Source organism: Rhagoletis pomonella, unplaced genomic scaffold (assembly GCF_013731165.1).
Source record: "Rhagoletis pomonella isolate Grant_MI unplaced genomic scaffold, Rhpom_1.0 Rhpom_scaffold_00002, whole genome shotgun sequence".
NCBI lineage: Eukaryota > Metazoa > Arthropoda > Insecta > Diptera > Tephritidae > Rhagoletis > Rhagoletis pomonella.
The window spans coordinates 69,830,363-69,838,573 of record NW_023458556.1 but is presented as its reverse complement, the minus strand read 5'-3'; positions in this window follow the sequence as shown (position 1 = coordinate 69,838,573).

Below are 8,211 nucleotides of genomic sequence, written 5' to 3'. Positions count from 1 at the left end.
ACAGATCTTTCTGCATTACGTCTTGTTCTTTCTTCCAGCAACTTAACTTTGAGTATATTCAGAGACGGCAAAGAATCACGCGATTCAATGGCTACTACGAAGTTTTCTTAGTATTTCGGCAGACTTGCCAACAAAATTATGACTGAAACCTCCTCTGGGATAAATACTCCTATTTCAGCCAACCTCTCATTTATTTCGCAAAATTCCGTTATGTGGTTTGAAATCTTATCGTCCTCTGAAAAACTCTGACACAATAATTGTCGAAACAGTGTAACCTTTCTTGCAGGACCTCCAGGCTGATGAACATCCTTCAACTTATTCCACGCCGCAACTGCTGTCTGACAATGTCTTACGTGGTTAACCTGCGAAGGTTTTATACATAATAATATACTCGCCAGAGCCTTTTCATCCTTGACATCAAATGCCGCCGCTTCTTCAGCCGTTGAGTCTTCAGTTTTCATCAGCTTTCCGCTAATTACTGCCCATAGTTCCGAATGAACTAGCACACTTTTCATGTGCACCGCCCACGATACATAGTTCGTATCATCAAGCTTCTCGATCGCATATAAGCCGCTGGAACTCATTTTAGTCGCAACCAAATCGAATTACTTTTGATACCTCTTATGGGCTGAGTCCATAACCTGTTCGAAAGGATCTTGCTTATTCTGGACTTAGGGGTTACCAAAAGAATACGAAAGCCGAACGTCTTCTCAACTCGAGCTTATATTTGTGAATGAAGAAAATTGTGTATAATAAAGTTCAGTTTCTCTTTTTGATGTTTATATGATAACTGAAGCAAATGGAAATATTATATATTGCTTTCTAATACAATAGTAGAAAATATTGCAAGCACTATTCTAACAAATATAATTCCTAAAGTTTGTGCAAAAATCGCGAAAATTCAGCAAATTTTCATGAAAATTTTCAACCTTTTAATCAGATTTTGTAGTTTTTTTGAGTACGCAGATTTGTAGCCCAATCAATTTTATTATAATAAAGTGTAAGTTTTAAGTAGCTAGGAATTACTGTTGATTTTTGGCAATTTTTTTTCACGCAGTCTCTTCCATACAAAAATTTTTTTTCGAAAATACTTTATATGGAAAAAATGCAAAACACCTTCAACAAAAAAAAATTCTCAAAAATTATCGCGATTTTTGACTAACTCCGAACTTGCATTTTTTTAGTAGAATTTAATGGACTGCATATTCAAACAATTCTAAAAAATCTGATTAAAATGTTGAAAATCTTGATGAAAATTTGCTGAATTTTCGTGAGTTTTGCGCAAAGTTTAGGAATTATATTTTTATGTTTTTTGTGTGTTACTTTGTTCCGGCAGTGTATATACTTATGTATGTAGATTTTTTGCAATACGGCCGCTGTTTAGTTTTTCTTGTCTTCGCTACTTCTGTATTTCACTTTTTTCAAAAAAGAGTAATTAAAAAGTGCAAAACTTTTATGAAAATTTCCATAAGGTTTGAAATTCCATTTTTTTTTAGTTTTTTTTTTGTGGTATTAGCCATAATTTTATATGGAGTTATTTCCAAGAGGCTTCCCTGAGGAGCCCTTTAGTCGGAGGAAAAAGAGAGTCAGTTCATTGAATTCTTTGGCCTTTGCTCTCTCAAGTTAGAAAGGTGCAGTGTTAAGCCCCATTATATTTTTGTACCAGCCCCCCAATTCAAATTTCATAAAAATTTTATAGATTTTCTGAGGTAAACCGTAGATCAATACGCATCAATTGAGGAAAAAACGAATGTCGATTCCTGAATTTTTTCGAAACGATTCACGGATCGAATCGGAACTAAAAAATCGAAAAAGAGTCGAATCGGAAAGGCTCGATTAATCGATCTTCGTTTTATCGATTTAAAAACAGCATCCAACGGAGCGTTATGTTTATATCGTTGTGAACGCGCTACGGCCCGTAAATCTTCTGCAGAATCTTTCTCTCGAACACTCCAGGGGCCACCTCATCAGTTGCATGATGAGTGATTATGTGTTTCAAGGCTGATATTATTATGAATACGAGTGTCGTCTACTTTTTCGAAGTTATAGCTGTCAAAAATGACATGAGAGAAAAGACGCGAATGCACTAACGGTCTTATGGCAGGATATACTTCGATTTGTCCTCGTTCACCATCAGACCCACGAGCTTTGCGTAGTATTTTCAGACCGTCTGGGTTCGGATTTTTATGGATGGAAGAGGGAAGGACATACAATTTTACCTATAAATAAATGACGTTGTTTTGAGTATATTTGTTACAGAATAACACCGCTCCATAAGAATTTTCGGTGCATTCGATCTACGTCCGCATTCCAAGAGAGGGAGTAGGGTTGTTACAGATTACAAATTTTCATGACTGCCACTGACTGGCGTAAACCTCTACTTTAAAGCTCTACCCAGAATTACAGCGGATGACGGTAGAGCGGTCGGCGGTAAGTGAACAGCTGTAAAGTTGCCGCAGTGAAATCCGTCAGATTAAAAACAATTGCGGCGCACGACAGTTGTCAATTTGATTTGGTGATTATCATGAAAATGAAATATTGTTTCGGTACGCGCGTGTGTGTAGATTTGCTGAAAATAAAAACGGATGAAAACATTGCCACACTTGTGAAAATAATAAAAATTCTACAATCAACACTCAATCAACATTGTGCCGTCCCCGCTGGGCGGTAAAATAGAAATAAATTAAAATCAACCGAAAAACGTCGACAGTAAAACCGCTGCCGTCGCAATTTTGAGCCATTCCATATGCCTTTGTGAGTTTTAAATTTGACAGCGGTTAACCGTCGTCCGCTGCAAATCTGGGTAGAGCTTAAGTAAATATGTTCTTCAACTCAAATCTAACTCAATTGAAACTTGCCTGGAAATGTCAAAAAATCGGCTCCTCAGTTATTCGGCTTACAATTTTCTACTACAACATATCCACTCGAACACCTTAGGATGCATGTTTCCGGTATTTTTTCGTGATAGAAAAAGGGAATGCATAATGGTCTGATTATGCATACTTCGCATAACTTCGCACAACTTCGCATAACCTTCAAACTGTAATTACGTATGATTTTTGTATGTATTCCATTACCCAGAAATTAGGAGAACTTTTAAAAACTTAGCGATCTATTTAGTTTAGATTTTGCTTCACATTTTCTTAAGTTACATTTTTATTGCACTGGTACAAATGGTTGTGCGAAGTTATGCGAAGTATGCATAATCAGACCTTTACTCATTTTTCGGCTGCGTTGATCATATAAATGTATATAGGTATAGTAAGTATATGTACATATGCATGTATATATATAATACATATGCACATACTTACGAGTACAGTGGCAATTTCTGGACCGCTCATTGAACTCATATTCAATCACCTTGCAAACTAATCAAACTTGGCACCTTCACCTCACCGCAAGAATACCACCTGTATTACGAGTTTATAACTAAAGAATTATGCACATTGCACATATGTACATATGCATCTACATATAAATATGCTCCTGACCAAAGTGTGAAACCGCAGAAGAACATCGGTAGCGAATTCGAAAATAATCATCACGATTTGTAATGCCAAATTATTACGAGCAAACAAGGACGGACTCATTTAACAATACCGACCAGGGATGAAAAATTGAAATTTCAGATTGTACCTAATATCATAAAATAAATGTACCTAAATGAGACAGATTGTACCCTAAAAAAAAGTTACATCATTCATTTGTAGTTTTTTTTTATAAATTTTATTTAAAACATGAATAAAAATGATGGATGTACTTTAAACATGATTACGTTTTTTTTTTTTAACTGAGCCTATATCTATAGACTATAGTCTAATGGGGATCGGAGAAGCGTTGTTTTTGTCTAATTTTGACTGAAAAATGTTTGCGAAAAAGACAAAAAACACACTTTGCGAAGTATACTTCTTTATCCAGCAAAATGTACCTTTAAGTCATCAAACGTCGGAAAAAGGTACAATTGTACCTACTTTTTCATCCCTGATACCGACTAACTTAGTAGATCTGGCGCTTACGCTCAATTTGTATGTACATACATATGTACATATAAAAATAACATTGATAACAATAATCAACTAAGGAGAGGGCAGAGCCTTGCAGCGGCTGACAAAAATCAATCAACGAATTGATCAATTTTTTATGCTTCAAAGTCGATGAGCACAAATCAAACAAATAATGAACTTGTTTACTTTTTAGCCCCTCCACAACCAACATAGCGAATAAAACGAACAGAAGTCATTTGCAGGTTAAGTGGTTCGTGATCGCATTCCTTGCGTTCGATTGCAATTCCGGTAAGGTAATTCCTTTCAATTTCGCGCGACCGACTCAAATTCGCAGCAATGCTCTCTCATGGCGCGTAACTCACTCTAGCAGCCTTTGCCAGCTCACCTGTCAGCCAGAAGTCAAGTTCAGCTCAAAGGCCGGGTGCGCTCAACACTTTATCCGTGCAAACGTGCCAAACAGTCAGGCTAATTTGCATGTATGTACATACATACATATTTATGTACTCACCAGAATATACCGTACAGTGTTTTTTTTTAATATTTGCAGTGTTTTTCGTAATAAATTTTTTTCGTTAATTTTTAATAGAAATATAGTTCATTCTGCATCAAATGGCATATAAATTAATGATTCAAAATTTTTACAAAATTCAGAAAACTTCGACAAATTTTCACCAAAATTTTAAACTTTTAAACAAATCCGATAGATTATAGCCACTTAAAACTTGCACTTTATTATACTGAAATTAAGTGAGCTACAAAACTGCATACTTTTGTTTAAAATTTTGTTTAAAAGTGGAAAATTTTGGAGAAAATTTGTCGAATTTTCCCAAATTTTGTAAAAACTTTGAATCGTTAATGCATGCCATTTGATGCAGAATGAACTATATTTCTATTAAAACTTAACGAAAAAAATTTATAACGAAAAACATTGCAAATATTAAAAAAAACACTGTACGGAAACACATTCTGCGGATAAAGCAACATCAATAGCAGTAGCTGACCGCCTATCTTCTGCGTTCCCACTAAGACGGATTGATTACACAATTCTAAAGCCACCGTTGTTGCACTTTTGATATCAATTTATAGGCTGCGCCAACAAGTTCAGTATCATTGTAAATACTTTTTGTATGATTATCCAAAGCTGTTTTATGCATGTATGTAGGTACATTGTAGCAATGTTAATCCCGGGATCCCGGCCTTTTTTATGTTCCGAAAATCTCGGGGTTCTTGGCAAATAATCCCCGGATTTTTGGGATTTGTAATTTGCACTGGTGGCAATAATATAAACTCCTTTTGTTAACCAGTATTGGCTATTTTTTTATTTATTTAATAATTTATATTTTTTTTTATAAATGTCTAGCTCATTATACATATATAGGGATGAAACGATTCCATGTAGGTATCGATACTTTTATTTGGGAGTAGTTTGGAAAAAAAGTATCGATGCCTGAAAAATACCGGACGTAAAGTATCGATACCTACTCATATCGGTACTCATTGTGTATTCCGTGTTAAGTTAAATTTATTTTTTAAATCAAAAGTTAATCTTCCTCTGGGAATCCTCCACTCCGAATAATAAAATCTAATAATGTAGGGACTGAAAATGAATAAAACTCCGTCACATAGCAGAACCATATGTTTAATGATGAATGGTATTTACACAGATACATATACATTAGAAAAGATTACAAGTTAATCTTATTTAAGAAATCATTTATTAATAAAATATTTCTGCGAAAAAAGTCTTATTTTGTTGTACTTCCCAAGGGTAGAAGTTTTTCCAAATGTTTGCCAGTCAACCGATTTTTTGACGGAGTTATTGTTGCTCCTGCTTTCGAAAACAATCGTTCGAAAGGAACAGATGTTGCAACTATATGTGAATATGCTCGTGCTTGTTTATACAACAAAGGAAACGCAGTTTTCAGCTCCTCCCATTCTTCTAATGGGTTCGACTTCAGGAAGGATACTGGGCTGGATAAAAAAACGTATTTTTTTATTTTGAAAATTTTTTTTTTTCGTTTTTGTTATTTTTGTGGCCTTATATCAATTATATTCAACAATTTTTATGAACTTGAGGCCGTTTTTAGTGAAAACTTATTGTGTAAAAGCAACAGTAATTTGAAAAATGGTAGAAGTGATAGCTATTTCGGAAATCACCAAATCTCCTCATCAGACTTCTTTCAGTAGGATTCGAACCGACGATCACCACTGACTCAGCCAGTTGCCTACGCACTGTGCTAAGTTTGCCTTGTTAATTTTTGTTGCTTATTTCCACTATAACCACATGATCAAGTGAATTGCAGCGAAATAGCTGCGCTTGATTGTAGTTGGCTTAGCAGAGTGAAATAGTGGAAATAAGCAACAAGAATTAGCAAGGCAAACTTAGCACAGTGCGTAGGCAAGTGAATTGCAGCGAAATAGCTGCGCTTGATTGTAGTTGGCTTAGCAGAGTGAAATAGTGGAAATAAGCAACAAGAATTAACAAGGCAAACTTAGCACAGTGCGTAGGCAACTGGCTGAGTCAGTGGTGATCGTCGGTTCGAATCCTACTGAAAAGAGTCTGATGAGGAAATGTGGTGATTTCCGAAATAGCTATCACTTCTACCATTTTTCAAATTATTGTTGCTTTTCCACAATAAGTTTTCACTAAAAACGGCCTCAAGTTCATAAAAATTGTTGAATATAATTGTTATAAGGCCATAAAAATAACAAAAACAAATAACTTAAAGACGAGCACACCTAAAAGTTAAACATTCTAATAATAGAAATATTAACAAAAACCAACAAAACCAACAACCACATGATCAAGTGAATTGCAGCGAAATAGCTGCGCTTGATTGTAGTTGGCTTAGCAAAGTGAAATAGTGGATATAAGCAACAATAATTAACAAGGCAAACTTAGCACAGTGCGTAGGCAACTGGCTGAGTCAGTGGTGATCGTCGGTTCGAATCGTACTGAAAGAAGTCTGATGAGGAAATGTGGTGATCGGAAAGGTAGTGTCTCAGAGGTGGTCCCATACTAATCTGGTTAAGATCCGATCAGCGGATCATGAGATATATATATATTTTTTTTTATATGAGAGTTGAATTCGGTTTTATTTTTGCTAAAAATTACTTGTGTACATATATTCTTGATAAATAACAGTATTTTATCAGCAATTTTTTGTACGTAAATAGTCATGTTTTATAGTTTTCGTTCAATTTCATTATCTATATATTAAATTTGTTCGTCTAAATGCAGGGTAGGGTGCCCATCGAATGTGAATTTGTGGAAATTTGAAGACCCTACCCTCTAATTTTATTCGTTGTTATGAGAAATATAATTGCCTATTTTTATAGATTTTTTAAAGGTCATTTAGAGGTCGCGACCTGTCGATTAAGGGCAAAAAATACGATTTTGTAGATTTATGAGTTTTTGAATAACTATTTTTGCTTGGATTTCAAAGAACGAATATGATCTAAGAAGAGGATATATAGGCCTTTCGGGTAAAATAAAAAAACCCATATTTCTCCTATTTTTTTAAATTTTGACCATCGATAATTTCCACGATTTCGAAATATGTACTACCATCTAAAATTAAATCTTTGTTTAAATAAACTGATAGCTCGTTTATTGCAATCGCATACAAATTGTCGATGTAAGGAGACTTTTCTTAAATACGGCCTTGAATTTATATTGGCTGTGTACTGGACTTTTAGATTTTTTGAGCAGTGTGGCTAAGGAATTCATTAATGTTTATTCAAAATCGATATATACAATCGCTCTTTATCAAAAAATTGGTTTTTCCAAAATTTTTAGGAAAATGAGGGTGGCACCGCCCACTTATATCATATATGTGTATTACAAAAACTACTTGACCGATCTCGATCAAATTTGGTACACAGTTTGATCTCGGATAACTTTTGACCGAGTTGACTTATAGAAAAATGACTTCCGACCTTTTTGGTAGAGCGTTCAATTCTTTACAAAAATACTCCAAAACCTTTACAATAGAAAGTATCGTTCGTTAAATCTAAAAATCAGAATTAAAAAAAAAACAATTTTTTCTGTGTTATTCTTATGGGAAATCGAAAAGTTCGATGCCGACATTCTTAATATTAATATTAAGGGCTCATATATTCTGAGACTTACTTTGGCATTTAAATTAAACTTTTGAGCATGGTTCCGAGGAAATAAGAATACAAAATTTTTTTTCTGAATCTA